Raw genomic sequence first — 15,958 nt, 5'->3', positions numbered from 1 at the left:
ATATAAAGAATCAGTGAACTGTTCACATGTCTCCCTCCACTAAGTAAGTATCGCTCAAGTCAGTTATGTTAAAGCTTCCAAATGTATAATAAATGGGTAAGTATGTTTCGATATTCTGCCATTTTGTTAGTATGTGGTCGGAAACTACAAAACACATTTTGTTTAAACCTGCAATTTATACAATTTATTTAAGAAATGTTTAATGGTATAATCGTCCTGTATGTATTTAAATAGAGTTTTACGGTTTGATTATTTCGGTTCATTACAATTGTAAGTATAAATTGAAACGATAAAAAGGGGAACCATCCTGTGTTGATCCGTGCTTGTTATTATTGATCAGATAATTCATTTATGTGAAGTGTTAGATTCTGTCCACCACTCATGGCGGTCTTTACTAGAAATATCTATTTATTGACACTTATGACTATGCTCTCTTCAAATTATCTGAGGGCTAATCATCAAGATAGGACCAATTTAGGACAGTGGTTCCCAACCTGTGGTCTGGGACCCCTGGGGTCCGCGAAGTGTCCTCAGAGGGTCCGCGACTGCTCAGCGAATTAAATAATATTCACAGATTAGGTCCCCAGCTTTCAGTAATGACTCAGTGGGGGGGTCCCCTGGTTCCAGTAATGATAAAGTGGGGTCCAAAGAAGTCCAAAGGTTGGGAACCACTGACTTAGGACATAACTTCACTGATGAAAAGCTTCAATTTTTAGAACCTCGTGCTATGTAAGTTTTCGTCTCTTAAGTTCACAGTAAGGTATGACACAGGGCTAGCCCTGCAAGAAATACACTACACATTCAATATGCAACTTCATGCGATATACATTGTTTATCTAGGAACATGGAGACTAGGGAACCAATCTTGCCTTCAGCACTCGACATAAAACTTTTAGTTACCCTTGAAAATTGAGTTTATTTCCTTTCTTTTGTAGATGGAAATATGATTCATTAAAATATGTTAAAAAAAACTGGTCACCGGGCTGTCAAGGGCAATTCCAATTAGACGATCCCATTTCCCTCATAACCTAAACTTCAAGTTCAAAATCCTCAAGCTACTTTAAAAACAGTTCTGTGTAAAGTACTCTGCTCCATCCTGGTTCAAGGTCAGAACAACAGCAGATATATTGACAACAAATCTCACTTTGAAAACTCTGTTTTCTCAGTGACTGCAGCTTGTGTGTGAGTGAATGACAATAATGGAATTCAGATTACCAAGATCACACTGGATACTGAAGAAACACTGGCGTCTATGTAAATGATTTTTAGAGGGGCACACTCTAAGCTACAGATAAAACTGGTGGAGCCACCTGCAAAAAGCAACTGCAAAGAGTGTGCATGCGAGAGTCTGTGTAAACATGCTTACTTGAAATGTTTAACTCTGACTTTTGCTTGTATATAGTTTCATCATAGAATGCCTGATTTCAATATTTTAGGCAAACATGTGGGTTTATTCATTGCCTCAAACAGTCATTGATTTGCAGTGAAAGATAGACGGATAAATGTGTATGGCAAGGCTCAATTTTTTTGTGGGTTTCTTCTTGGCACATCTAAATGCTGAAGTTGTAGGGCCCAAAAGGGCGGGGGGTAAGGGAGAGAGCAAATAGTGCTGGGGCACAGGTCCCGTCAGACACTGCCACCCCCCCCCTGCACTACCATTGTGATAAAATAGGTTTTAAACTCAGGATTACAAACCCACCTATGCCAGTGTCCTCCGGTCTAATATTAGTGCAGAGGTATACTTTCAGAGACTACAATTCTATTGTGTTATTGCAAAGTTGACTTCCATCTTGCATATACAGAACTGTGTTGCCTACAGATCACAGTGGTTTTGGGCACTCATGTAAACTTAAAGAATGAAGTTATGTAACTAAGTGCCTCATATAGAGTTTAGTTAGAACTAAAAATACTCTAAATGTGGAAGCATGAAGTATAAGCCACAGGCTGAGTTTCCTGTACAGTACTATCCCTATGCAGAAGAAATTCAGCCAGTAGAGTAATCGGCATATTTAGAGTTTCCTCCCCAGTTTGGAGGTTTTCACTTCCCTCAAAAACTCTAAATGAGTTCAAAATTATTTTAGCATTCATCACTTAAGAAAAATACCATGTTTAAGCTTATTTGTTTGGTTTCATCCCTAAATGTTTATTTAATTCATTTTAGCATTAAAGTCTGCTGTGTTGCATGTACTCAGTCCCATTAAACCAAACATACTACAGTTGGGCTCATGATAAGGTATGATATATTTCACCATTCTAGGTTGTATGAACGTCTGAAGGTTTGTCAACCACAAATGTTTGATTCTGATGTGACAGGCTAAGAACTCCTCTACAGAAGTGTATGGAATTGCTAAGAAAAATCGCTGATTCGATCTAGTCAGTTCAGAAGGCCATGATGTCATTAAAGCCAAACAGAGTGCAGGTTTTGTAAGTGAGTACATTCTGTACAGATGCAATATTTATACAGCAAAATAAGAATGAGGACAAAAACACATTATTCTGCATTTCATACTGTACATTGCTTTGAAGACATATATCACTACATCAATCACTTCATTTGGATCCTAGGAAATTGGAACCCTTAATATGACCTAGTAACAACCATTTCTAAAAAATGTCAAGTATTAAATTGGTCTTGAGTTGAAGACCAGATGTCCAAACCTTCCTACAGACTGAGTGATTTGGTAGAGGGGATAAGAGTGACTGGGATTCTGAGGTAGAAGAGATATATTATGTATTTCTGATGGATACTTCTAATTACAGAATCAATAAATCCATCAGGAATTTGTAAAGCGCACTACTCACCTGTGAGGGTCCCAAGGCGCTGAGGAGGGGAGGGGGGAAAAAGAGGGGGAGATACTGCTCGAACAGCCAGGTCTTGAGAAGTTTCCTGAAGGTAAGGAGGTCGTTAGTCTGGCGCAGGTGGGTGGGAAGAGTGTTCCATGTTTTGGAGGCGAGGTGAGAGAATGATCTACCGCCAGTTGTAGTTCTGCAGATGCGTGGGACGGTTGCAAGGGCGAGGTCGGCGGAGTGGAGATGCCGGTTCGGGGTGTAGAAGGAGAGTCGTCTGTTGATGTATTCTGGTCCGGTGTTGTGCAGTGCTTTGTGAGCGTGGGTGAGGAGTTTGAAGGCGATTCTCTTGGTGACTGGGAGCCAGTGCAGGTTTTTCAGGTGGTCTGACCGAGAATATTTCCCAGGTGCCAGCCTGGAACAGCAAACATTTCATAACTGTGCACCTGCACGTTGATGAGTGATGATGTTCAGCTCTGCATTGGCTTTGTTCCACCCTGGGAGGTGATGGAGTAGAGCTGCATATAAGCGCTATTACTGTGTGTCAATGCCCGTTCCTTTTTTCCGCACCTTCAAATGAGTATTGGTAGCTCCTCTCCCACTTTTGCCTGTTTTTCACAACTTCCAATATGAATCCTAGTGTGCAAGGGAACAATCTCACCTGCTAAAACTCGGGCCTCAAACCATAGTGTGACTGCAAAAAAAAGAAAGATGTTGATCATGGACCTGCATGAAGTGTGTCTTTGGTATTTAGGTTTGTGGCACGATTCCAAGTGGTATGAGCACCTGAAGGCTATCTAGGACCTTGTAGCTTTATGTCTCCCAACACAGGCAAAAGTAATTCCTTGTGTAAGTCCTTTTCTCACTCCAAGTTGAGGGTCCGGACATGCTCCAACTCCTGAGGCTGCTCCTGTGAGAAGCCTTCTTTGTGGTTGAAGTTCTCCAGTAAATCAAAGCCCAAGCCAAAATGTAAAACATGAAGTAGGACTCGACCTCATTTCAACACTCTGACAAACCGTTAGTCATTAGTGCATAAAGGTGCCATTTGATCTCACTTTCAATCTCTAATTAGGTTGCTGATTTTTCAATTGATCCCAATGTGCCCAAAATTCCTGGCCTGCCAGTGGCTCCACCACAAGTCAATGCCTTTTTGGATTCCAGGTCATTTATAATTGGGATCTGCAGGGGCCCTCAACCGTGTGGATCTTTCTCAGGTTCAGTACCAACACCGGTGCAGTCTTCCTCACAGGCTCCGATAGCCATGTAATTTCTCTCCCTCATCAACGCCAGTGATGACAACGCTGACATAAGAGTAGAATCTGATACTGATGCCCATTTCTGGCCTTGAACCAGTGTCAGCTGAACCAAGGCCATGGTCCGAATCCTCTACAATGCAACTTGTCCTGACACTACCTAGTCTGATCCTATGTTTCCATTACCACCAATGTGTCTTGAGAGGCTTCATTGTTGTTTGGTTTCAACTCTTACCAGAGCTTACCATCATTCAGAGATGATAATGGTGGAGATAGAGATGATTTACTACCCAACTATAATGTTGACAGTCTTTATATAAACTTACAAGAGGCCAGTGGACTTGGTAATCACTCTGATACAGGGTTAGAGTTGTGTTTTCGCCCCCCAACAGAGAGGAGTGCCCCCTTTATTATGGTAAAATGAGCAGGAGCGGATGCCCTGGATCTGCAACTGGTTTCTGTTGAAGTCAAGACTAATGTTTTCACAGAAGTTTTGTATCCTAGGCCAATCTCATCTGAGCCCTTGCTTCCATTTAATGAATTTCTCACTGATACCTTAATGGGTACTTGGTTTATGCCTTATTCTTGCTCATTGGTAAATCAGCAGAGGGCCAGATGCCATTGACTGGCTCCTGGTACCCTCATTCCCTTACAGATCATCTTACTCCAGAGAAACTGGTGGTCCAGGCATCCACCAGCTAGGTGAATTCCAGTTTGTTCCCTGTGACCTCCTCCAGCCTCCCTGGCCAGAGAGATGAATAGGATTGAGGCAGTTGGAAAGTGTTAGAAATTGGGTTTTTGGTTGGCAGTCAGGTTGCCCTCTGTCCAAGCAAGAACCCTCACTCTAGTCAGGGTAAGTCACACACAATCCAAAATCAGCCTGTGCCCACCCTCTGGGTATTTTCAGGTCAAAACGATCAAAGTTGCAATATGAATTTGTAAAGATATCACTGAAAAGTGATATAAAGTGTCTTAAGTCTTTAAAAAGCAAACAAAGTCTCTTTCAAGCACAAAGTACCTGGTTTCTGGTGGAAAATCTCCTCAGAGGGCCACAGGAGAAGAGATACGTGAAAACTGGTGTGTGCGTCGATTTCTCCCGAGCACACACGGACTTGCGTCGTTATTTTTCACGCGGGGAAGTCGTACGTCGTTTTCCGGTGCGCGGACAGTCTCTTTCTGTGGATCGCGGGGATTACCAGATGTCCCGGGTCTGTGCGTGGATTTTCCTGCTTGTTTTCCGGCTGCGCGTCGTTCTGCCGGGCTGCGCGTCGAAGTTTCGATCTCACGGCAGGCGTCGCGTCGATTTCTCCTTGAAGTCGGGCGGCGTTGTCCTGCGAGGCCGTGCGTCAAAGTTTCGGTCGTCCCGAAGGCGTCGCGTCAATCAGCGTCGGTGTGTGGCGTTTTTCTTGCCGCGGAACAAGCTGTGGGTCGAAAATTTCGGCGCACGGAGCGTCCAAGTGAAAAAGATAAGTCTTTTTGGTCCTGAGACTTCAGGGAACAGGAGGCAAGCTCTATCCAAGCCCTTGGAGAGCACTTTCACAGCCAGGCAAGAGTTCAGCAAGGCAGCAGGCCAACAGCAAGGCAGCAGTCCTTTGTAGAAAGCAGACAGGTGAGTCCTTTGAGCAGCCAGGCAGTTCTTCTTGTCAGGATGTAGTTTCTGGTTCAGGTTTCTTCTCCAGTAAGTGTCTGATGAGGTACGGAAGAGGCACTGTTTTATACTAAGTTGTGCTTTTGAAGTGGGGGTGACTTCAAAGAGTGTCTAAGAAATGCACAAAGCCCCCTTTCAGTTCAGTCCTGTCTGCCAGAGTCCCAGTAGGGGGTGTGGCAGTCCTTTGTGTGAGGGCAGGCCCTCCACCCTCCCAGCCCAGGAAGACCCATTCAAAATGCAGATGTATGCAAGTGAGGCTGAGTACCCTGTGTTTGGGGTGTGTCTGAGTGAATGCACAAGGAGCTGTCAACTAAACCTAGCCAGATGTGGATTGAAGGGCACAACAAGATTTTAGTGCAAAGAAATGCTCACGTTCTAAAACTGGCATTTCTAGAATAGTAATATTAAATCCGACTTCACCAGTCAGCAGGACTTTATATTACCATTCTGGCCATACTAAATATGACCTTCCTGCTCCTTTCAGATCAGCAGCTGCCACTTCAACAGTGTATGAGGGCAGCCCCAATGTTAGCCTATGAAGGGAGCAGGCCTCACAGTAGTGTAAAAACGAATTTAGGAGTTTTACACTACCAGGACATATAACTACACAGGTACATGTCCTGCCTTTTACCTACACAGCACCCTGCTCTAGGGGTTACCTAGGGCACACATTAGGGATGACTTATATGTAGAAAAAGGGGAGTTCTAGGCTTGGCAAGTACTTTTAAATGCCAAGTCGAAGTGGCAGTGAAACTGCACACACAGGCCTTGCAATGGCAGGCCTGAGACAAGGTTAAGGGGCTACTAAAGTGGGTGGCACAACCAGTGCTGCAGGCCCACTAGCAGCATTTAATCTACAGGCCCTAGGCACATATAGTGCACTCTACTAGGGACTTATAAGTAAATTAAATAGCCAATCATGGATAAACCAATCAATAATACCATTTACACAGAGAGCATATGCACTTTAGCACTGGTTAGCAGTGGTAAAGTGCCCAGAGGTCAAAAGCCAACAACAACAGGTCAGAAAAAATAGGATGAAGGAGGCAAAAAGTTTGGGGATGACCCCGTCAAAAAGCCAGGTCCAACAGAAAGCACATATTTTCCTTAGCTATCCTCACTTTGAGGTTGACCAATGCTGTTTTCTTATTGGAACTGAGTATGTATGCCCTCTGGGACATAGCCAGTGAGATCTTGCCAGTGGTAAAGGAAGAACAGAGGCTCTCTTTTAGCTCAGACAATTCAAAGCAACCTAGATGCAGCAAAAACTTGATTAGTGCTGGCCTTGATCCTACTGATTGTCTATGGTGAGTAGCTGGCACAGTAGGGGTCTATGCTGTCATACTTAGATTTCCTCCCCGAGGATCCCCCAAGCCAGTACAGGCCTCCCTTATGTATGCCTTTCAGCGCATGCCTATTCAAAGAAAAATCTGATTCTGCTTTCAGATACTCCTGGATGCTCTCTACGGCTTTTGGCTACTGCCAAACAGTTTCCTCATCAATTCAGGAAATTCCAATGCTACTCCAGGGGGTTGCTGCACAAACACCAATCTCCTCAGCACCCACTGCAGACACACCACCTCTTTTGTCTCCAAGGATGTGGATCTGACACATAGCACACAGGCCACTATCGACATCAGTCCTCCCAGTCCCCTTTCCCTGCGACAACAGCCTCCAAGCCGCTTTAGCTTACTATTAGGGGTGCACAGCCCCCCTCTGGTAGGAAGGACCCAGCACTTCCTTCCTGGGAGGCAATCTATCACATCTTATAGATGGGTTCTCTAAATTATCCAGCATGGCTGTACCTTACCATTTCTTTCTGCCTCACTACAACTTCCTCACACATCAGAACAGCTGTCAGAGGTGTCCATTCTAATTGAAGAGGTGCAAGCTGAATTGTCCAAAGAAGCCAGCGAGAAGGTTCTGGAGTCGAAAAGGGGGAGTGGTTGTTACTCTGACAATTCCATTCTACTGAAGCAGGATGGAAGACTTTGGTCTGTCTATCTTAGCTGTTTCCCCACTGAATGCATTCATAAGGAAGGACAAATTCAGTATGCTTGTTCTGGCCCAGGTACTGTCTGTCCTGGATCCAGGTGACTGAATGGTGCCTTGGGCCTGCAGAATGTGTATGTTTATGTACCCCTTCCTTCTTGTCCCACAGACATTACCTGAGGTTCAAGGTAGGCAAAGAGCATTTTCAGTTTGTTGTGCTCAGCTTCAGACTCACCAGTGCCCTTTGGATGTTGATGAAATTGATGGAAGTGGTCGCTGCCCATCTTCAGAGGTAGGGTATACCTTTTCTCTCTACCTTAACAACTGGCTGTGTAGGCGGGCTCACCACAGTCATTTGGGGACCACCTCCAGACACAGGAAAACTTCCTGTCATCATTGGGGTTCTTGAGCAATGACCCAGAGCCACACCTCACTCCTTCACAGAGGATTGCTTTTATAGGAGTTGTCTTGGATAGGGTGCAGTTCAGGGCCTTCCATCCATCACAATGAGTTCAGGACATTCGGGCTATGTTCCCAATGGTTCAATGATCCTGGATCTCAAGGAGAGCAGCTTTAAGGCTTCTTGATCTGTTAGCCTCCTGCATCCACCTTGTTGAGTAGGCCAGTTTGCATATAGGGGCTCTGCAGTGGAACATGAAGTCTCAGTGAAGGAAACCTGTCAGATGCCATCCAGTTTGCAGAGGTGATTGCAAGTAGTTAGCATAATTCTTCGCTTATCAGGTTTTGATGGGAAAGTGTGATCAGGGTATGAGGTAAGTTTCATGAAGGACAAAAGTTGCTTGAGGGGCTAATTGTTTGAACAATGACCACTTTGAAATGTTTCTTCTCAGTATGTACGTTCACAAGATTACATTACTCTCTTTTCTGATTTAATTGTGTATGTTATGATCTTTTCCTTGAAGAAGTTGGCAATGTTGGTTGCTATAATAAATGAATTTGGAATTACGATTTAATTTAATCTAACTCACATGGACAGTGATTAGAGCAGATTATAAGATTAACAATACTTCTACTCATATTTGGAACATTGTTTCTCATAAATTATAAGTATACATTCTCAAAAATGTTGTTAACATAAATGTGCTTTCTATAAGGAAAGGTGGCCTTTTGATGGTTTCCACCCATACCTTTTGCTTTGGGTGTTCGGTGTTTTACCCTCTGAAGTAGTGAAAATCTACTAGCCAAGTTCATTCGCTTGTGCTCTGTTTTATGGCTAGGCAAATCTATTACCACAATTATCACTTTAGTATGATAGTTTCCTGTGTACAAACCCTTTTACAATTGTGCAGGTTAGAATAGAGATATGAGGAGAGAAGAGCAAACTAAGGGGGTCATTACGACCCTGGTGGACGGCGGAGAAGCGGCGGTCTTACCGCCAACAGGCTGGCGATAACATTTTGCAATTATGACCATGGCGGTTATCGCCATGGTCATCCGCCACTTCTCCGTTCCGCCCGCCAGGGTGGAGACAACCGCTGGGCTGGAGACCTGGGTCTCCAGCCCGGCGGTCGTCACAATACCGCCGGCGGTATTTTGACCCGGCTGACCGCCATGGATTTCATGGGGTTTGAAACCACCATGAAATCCATGGCGGTAAGCACTATCAGTGCCAGGGAATTCCTTCCCTGGCACTGATAGGGGTCTCCCCCACCCCCCACCCCCACCCGAGTCCTTCCCCTACACCCCCCACCACCCCTGCCACCCCCCCAAAGGTGGCAGGAACCCCCTCCCCACCCCTACCCCCAACATCGCATCACTCATACACAGCCGACACGCACGCAGGCACCACCAACACACATACCCGCACACAAATCAACATACATGCGAACAGCCACACACACAGTCATACACGCACCCCCACATTCAGACATACACGCACACATCCATACATACAGACATACTTACAGACATACACGCACTCATTTCCAAACACACAACATCCCGCAAGCATACACGCACTCACACACCCCCTCTACATACACACACGCACACCCCCATTCACCCACACAACACACAACACTCCCCCACCCCCCTCCCCTAACGGACGATCAACTTACCTGGTCCGTTGATCCTCCGGGAGGAGACGGGATCCATGGGGGCTGCTCCGCCGCCACCACACCGTCAACAGAACACCGCCAGGCCGAATCACAGGACGTGATTCGGTGGGCGGTGTTCTGTTGACGTGGCGGTGGAGGTGGAGCAACCTCCACTTCCCCGCCGCCCGCCAGTATGACTGCTGGCGGCTCTCCGTCCGAAAAAGGACGGAGAGCTGCCAGCAGTCATAATACGTCGAGCGGAAACCCGCCACCACTGGCGGTCTTCAGCACGGCGGTCCCTCGGCGGTCTTCTCAAAAGACCGCTGAGGTCAAAATGACCCCCTGTATATTTATCCCACCTACTTCTAAAGCATACTTTGGGGGTCATTAAGACTGCCAGGGATAATGTGGTGATATGACCGCCAACAGGCTGGCGCTACATACCTCCACATTATGAGATTGGCGGGTCGGCTGCAGCCAACCCGCCACTTCTCCACTCATACTGCCATGGCAGTATGATCCACCAGGTCAGAGATATCTATCTTGAGCATGGCGGCCAACATAGTACCACCCATGGCATTATGAGCTGGCCTACCGCCATGGTTTTCGTGGGCCCTACCGGTGACAGGAAATTCATTCCCTGTCACCGGAGTAGGCGGCACCCCACCCCCCAACACTCACCTGATGCCCCCCACCCTCCTCCATCCAAACTCACCCCCTCTAATCCACTCACTCACCCCCCATACACGCACACACCACACAACTGACCCCACCCCCCACAGCCACAAACACACACATCATGCCCCCACCCCCACTACAGTCACAGCACCCCTCAACTCACACCCCCTCCCTACATACATGCACACAGACACCAACATGCACCAGGCATACACCCATTCACTTAGACTTACATGCATTATTTCACACACTGACATACACGCATTCATTCACGCAAACTCCCAGACAAACTCACACACATTCTTTCACACAATAACGCTGATATGCAGACACGCACTCACTTCACCATTCTTACACGCATTCACTCACACGCATACACCCATGCAAACAACACAACACACAAAGATGCATTCACACACACACTCAGACATTCATGCACACACTCAGACACACACACAAAACATCCCCTGCCCTCCCTCCCCCATCCCCTGTCAGAAGCCCGACTTACCTTGGTCGAGGAGGTGTTCCGGAAGGGAACCGAAAGGGGTGCTGCTACTGCCAGCAGCGCCCCACCAGCAGAACACCTGGTCATTACTGGTCATAATACAGCTTACAGCGATCTACTGGTGTTGCGGTGCTGGTGGTAGCAGCGCCAGCTTACCACCGTTCATCACCATGAGCACTGCTGGACTTCCTCCCTCATTGTGGCGGAAGTCAGGAAGTGCTCATATTGTGGTGGGTGGATGGTAGCCACAGTAGCGGTATGTTGCGGGGCATCACCGCAACATTAGGCAGTATATACGCCAATGTTATAATTTGGCCCTATGTGATTTTAGATTATATGTTGTTCCTAACAGCCGTGGTGCAAGATGTATTCCTCCGACTTAAAATGTCAGTTCATCCTACGGAAGTTACGTCTGACCTGCATTCAAAATATGTTTAAACCACTGTGAATTATATATGTTCACTCGAAGGTGCCTTTTGCTCGCGATCAGGGGGTGTATTATGATGATATCATAGCCTGGTCTATGGTGTGCCAAGGGTGCACGATATAGGCCAAGGATGTGCACCTGTTCCGCAATGAAATTGTGCATTCTTCAGCACTGGTGCTAAACTGCTGTCACATAGCACAGGTGCAGCAGACTAGCAGCACAGAAATATAGTACTGTGGGTCTACTCCAGGTTCTTATAAGCTGTATCTGCAGCCTGGATGCTATATCACAGAGTGCACATGCTCAGTCCTGGGCTGTGCATTGCACCCGCGCTCTCTTTCATAAACTTTACATTAGTACAACAAATTGCACTTTCTTTTGCAAACAGGAGCAAACAGAAATTGAACACATTTCACACTTCATTTGCTGTGTTTGTACAATAATTACAATATTAAATTTAGAAAATACCTTTCCTCCGCTTTTCAAACGTAAAACATAAGACTAGGCTTCAAGCAAAATAAGTTTTTGTATAAGTATAAAAAATAGAGTCAAACCAGGATAAAATGGACGATTATGGATAAAGCTATTGCTAACGCCGATTTTATTATTGAAACTACTAATGAATATTAATGTATTTGAGTGTTGGATTTGCGTAGATATTTGTAATAATCTAGAGGAAAATAATGTACGCATTTGAAAGTGTGACCACGTGAGTGGACGTCAGTGTTCACGAAGAGTACTTATTAAAGGCTTATTGATATGAAATGTTGAGCTTTTGTCTGATTGATGTAGTAATATGTCAAATTGAGGGTTATTCACTATGTATTAGCTTAATTAATTGTAGGCCTTAACTTAGCAGAGGTCTTGGCCTAGTCGAAGGGCCTCATATCAAGCTGCATTTCTTAGGTTTAATAAAATATCTGCTTTTAGAATTAAATTGTGATTTTCCACTGTGCTGACCTAAGGTGCTCATAGCTAAACGTCTTTCTCATGAGAACGGCTTGGTAGAAGATGATGTTTTTGCTAATGCAATATTGTAAATGTAATGTGTGTAAGACTGACTTTCTCAGGAGAGTACAATCAAGACACTGACTGGAATATAAGCTGCAACAATGTTGATACCTGACGAACCGAATGACAAGAGCTTGAGAAGAGGAACCAATCATCGACATGTGAACCATGTACTAGTAAAAATGTAGATTTGAAGTTTTAGTTTTATTGGACAAAGTGTGAACATGCGATCCCTTGACCAATGGGGACTTAGGAAGTAGTTTTAGGAAATCTAGCTTTGCCAGACTGCACAGAGAGGAGAGACCGCCATTTCTTTCGAACTGCCCAACAAGCCACTTTAGTCCATTCTGGACCATTTTCTGTTTTGAGAAGAGACATGCTTAACTTTAATGTTCAAAGACTTTGGGGGTCATTACGACCCTGGCGGACGGCGGAGAAGCAACGGTCTTACCGCAAACAGGCTGGCGGTAAAAAATTTGCAATTATGACCATGGCGGTTACCGCCATGGGCATCCGCCACTTCTCCGTTCCGCCCGCCAGGGCGGATCGACCGCTGGGCTAGAGACCTAGGTCTCCAGCCCGGCGGTCGTCACAATACCTCCGGCGGTATTTTGACCCGGCTGACCACCATGGATTTCATGGGGTTTGAAACCGCCATGAAATCCATGGCGGTAAGCACTATCAGTGCCAGGGAATTCCTTCCCTGGCACTGATAGGAGTCTCCCCCACCTTCCACCCCCACCCGAGTCCTTCCCCTACACCCCCCACCACCCCTGCCACCCCCAAAAGGTGGCAGGAAAACCATCCCCACCCCTACCCCCAACATCACATCACTCATTCACAGCTGACACGCACGCAGGCACAACCAACACACATACCTGCACACACATCAACATACATGCGAACAGCCACACAGAGTCATACACGCACACCCACATTCAGACATACACGCACACATCCATACAGACATACTTACAGACATATACGCACTCATTTCCAAACACACAACACCCCCGCAAGCATACACGCACTCACACACCCCCTCTACATACACACACGCACACCCCCATGCACCCACACAACACACAATGCCCCCTCACCCCCCTCCCCTAACGGACGATCAACTTACCTGTTCAGTTGATCATCCAGGAGGGGACGGGATCCATGGGGGCTGCTCTGCCGCCACCACACCATCAACAGAACACCGCCACGCCGAATCACAGGATGTGATTCGGTGGGCGGTGTTCTTTTGACGTGGCGGTGGAGGTGGAGCAACCTCCACTTCCCCGCCGCCCGCCAGTATGGCTGCTGGCGGCTCTCCGTCCAAAAAAGGACGGAGAGCTGCCAGCAGTCAAAATACGTCGAGTGGAAAACCGCCACCACTGGCGGTCTTCAGCACGGCGGTCCCTCTGCTGTCTTCTCAAAAGACCGCCGAGGTCAAAATGACCCCCTCTGCCTTTTCTGAACTTTGATGCTGAATCCTGATGCCTTGCTGAGCAGACTGATGTCCTGATGATGAAGGCGGTCACAGCTTGCTGATCCAAACAGAGGATAGGTATATTGACTGTGATGTTGTTTGCTATGTCTATTTGATTTTCTTTCTAGGTACCAACCACGCTGTTTTGATAGCGCCATAGTTAGATATTTTTCCAAATTTGTGTTGACTAAAATGTTTTGCATGAAGCCCAACATGCTATTTTAATCTAATGTTAGTTAGGGAGCTCACTGACGAAGTTTGCATACGTAATAACAACTGATGTCTTTTCTTTGCTGAATCTAAATCTTTCTCTGTGACATTCCCAGAATTCTCTATGGTCAGGATGTGGTGGCCTGAGATATGTGGTCATCTCACCACCCCTTTAGGTACTGCAAAGAATTTAGGAGTCATTTTGTAAAATAAACTGGCTATTGACTTAAGTCTACAGTACCTGCTTCCATATTATCAAGATGTTCAGGAAACTATTCCCCTATATCCCTCCTGAACTTAAAACAGCCGTAGCTATTGCCACAGTAACCTCCAGGCTCAACTACTGCAAAACACATTATCTAAACATCAATAAATACTTCCTCATTCAACTTCAAGTGATCCAGAATGTGGTGGCCCATCTGATTTTAAACCTACCAAAGCGGATCTCAGTAAGATAACGCCTGCACTCTCTGCACTGGTTACCAATTCCTCATAGACTGCATTTTAAAGCCCTCTGTATGGTGCACAAGGCCTTGCATCAGCAAGGATTGTATGCTCTGAGGTCTACACGTTACTGGCACCAACCATTATGACAACTAAGATCATCTTACATAAAGAAGGTTGATATTCCTAAGTTTAGTAAGGCTAGATGGGGAGGCCACTCTTTCTCCACAGCAGCAGTTAACCTCTGTAATATGTTACCTCCTCAGCCAGTATAGACTCCAAAATGGCCTTCCGAAAGCAACTAAAGACATGGTTGTGTCCTATTTTCTAAACTCTTTCCTCTTGGATGTTACTTCAACTCCACATGCGTCGTTAGGCATACACAGAAACACAATGAAAACACCACAAAAAGACTCCACACATGTTTAGAACAATAAAGAATATTTATCTGAGTAAAATCAGACCGACACAACAAAATCCAATCAGTAGAAGTTGAGATATGAATTTTTAAAGATTAAATCAAAAATAGTGCTTAGAAGTCACTACTGGACAAGAGGTTCCTTGAGGTCGTGAGGGACCAGTGAAAATCCAGGCTGGCTACAGAACCCACGCAGGGTCCGCAAAAACATTACCTTTGAAGTAGCAAAGCATCGATGTCGAGGGCATAATGCATTGGTTCTGATTTGCACAGCTGGGTTAATTGTCATCAGGCCACACAGGCTATGGATCTGCTGTTGCTGAACAGCCTCTACTTTGGCATCGAAGGAGCAATGTGGCGGAATTTCTCACACTTCAGGAGATGCACCAGTTTTTGTAGAAATCAACTGCAGAATCCACTTCTGAGGCCCAGGACTGGCAGCAAGCCCATGGAGTCACTCTGGGTTCAGCAAGATGGGTCCAGTCCTTGTTCTCAGCAAGGCAGAGATCAGCAGGCAGCAGGGCAGCTCACCAAAGCAGAGAAGCAGTTCCTTGGAACAGTCAGTCCAGACAAAGTGGAATCCCTACAGAACAGTAGTCTCTACTTCAGCAGAGAGCTTCCCAGGTCCAGTAGAGATCTGATTTGCTAGTGCTAGAGCCCCAGTATGTATACCAAAAAGAGCCTTCGAAGTGTGGGTGACTTCAAAGCAGCTCCTTAAAGTACACAGGTCCCCCTTCATTCCAGCTCTAGCTTCAGACTATCACTAAGGGGGGAATCAATTATTGGTGCGGGAACAGGCACTTCCCAATTGAAGTGTCAGGGTAAGCTCCCGTCCACCCTTCCAGCCCAGGAAGGCCCATCAGAATGCAGATGAATGCAGACGAGTCTTTTGTCACATCCACACTTCCTGTGTCTGTGGCTGTCTAGAGGGAATGCACAAAGTGTAGCTGTCAACTAGCCCAGATGTGATTTGGAGATAGGCTGCAAGAGACACACAGAGCAGTAAGGGCAGAGTAATGCCAACTTTCTAAAAGTGTCAATTCTAAATTAG

The 15,958-nt window shown here is 45.9% G+C and overlaps 1 protein-coding gene across 43 annotated transcripts in view; it reads left to right on the top strand.

Moving 5' to 3' along the window:
* Nucleotides 1-15,958, top strand: part of TRDN (triadin) — a 1,868,677-nt gene that overhangs the window by 1,712,578 nt on the left and 140,141 nt on the right. The window lies entirely within an intron of this gene.

Source organism: Pleurodeles waltl, chromosome 5 (assembly GCF_031143425.1).
Source record: "Pleurodeles waltl isolate 20211129_DDA chromosome 5, aPleWal1.hap1.20221129, whole genome shotgun sequence".
Lineage (NCBI taxonomy): Eukaryota > Metazoa > Chordata > Amphibia > Caudata > Salamandridae > Pleurodeles > Pleurodeles waltl.
This window is presented reverse-complemented; position numbering and strand designations above follow the sequence as displayed.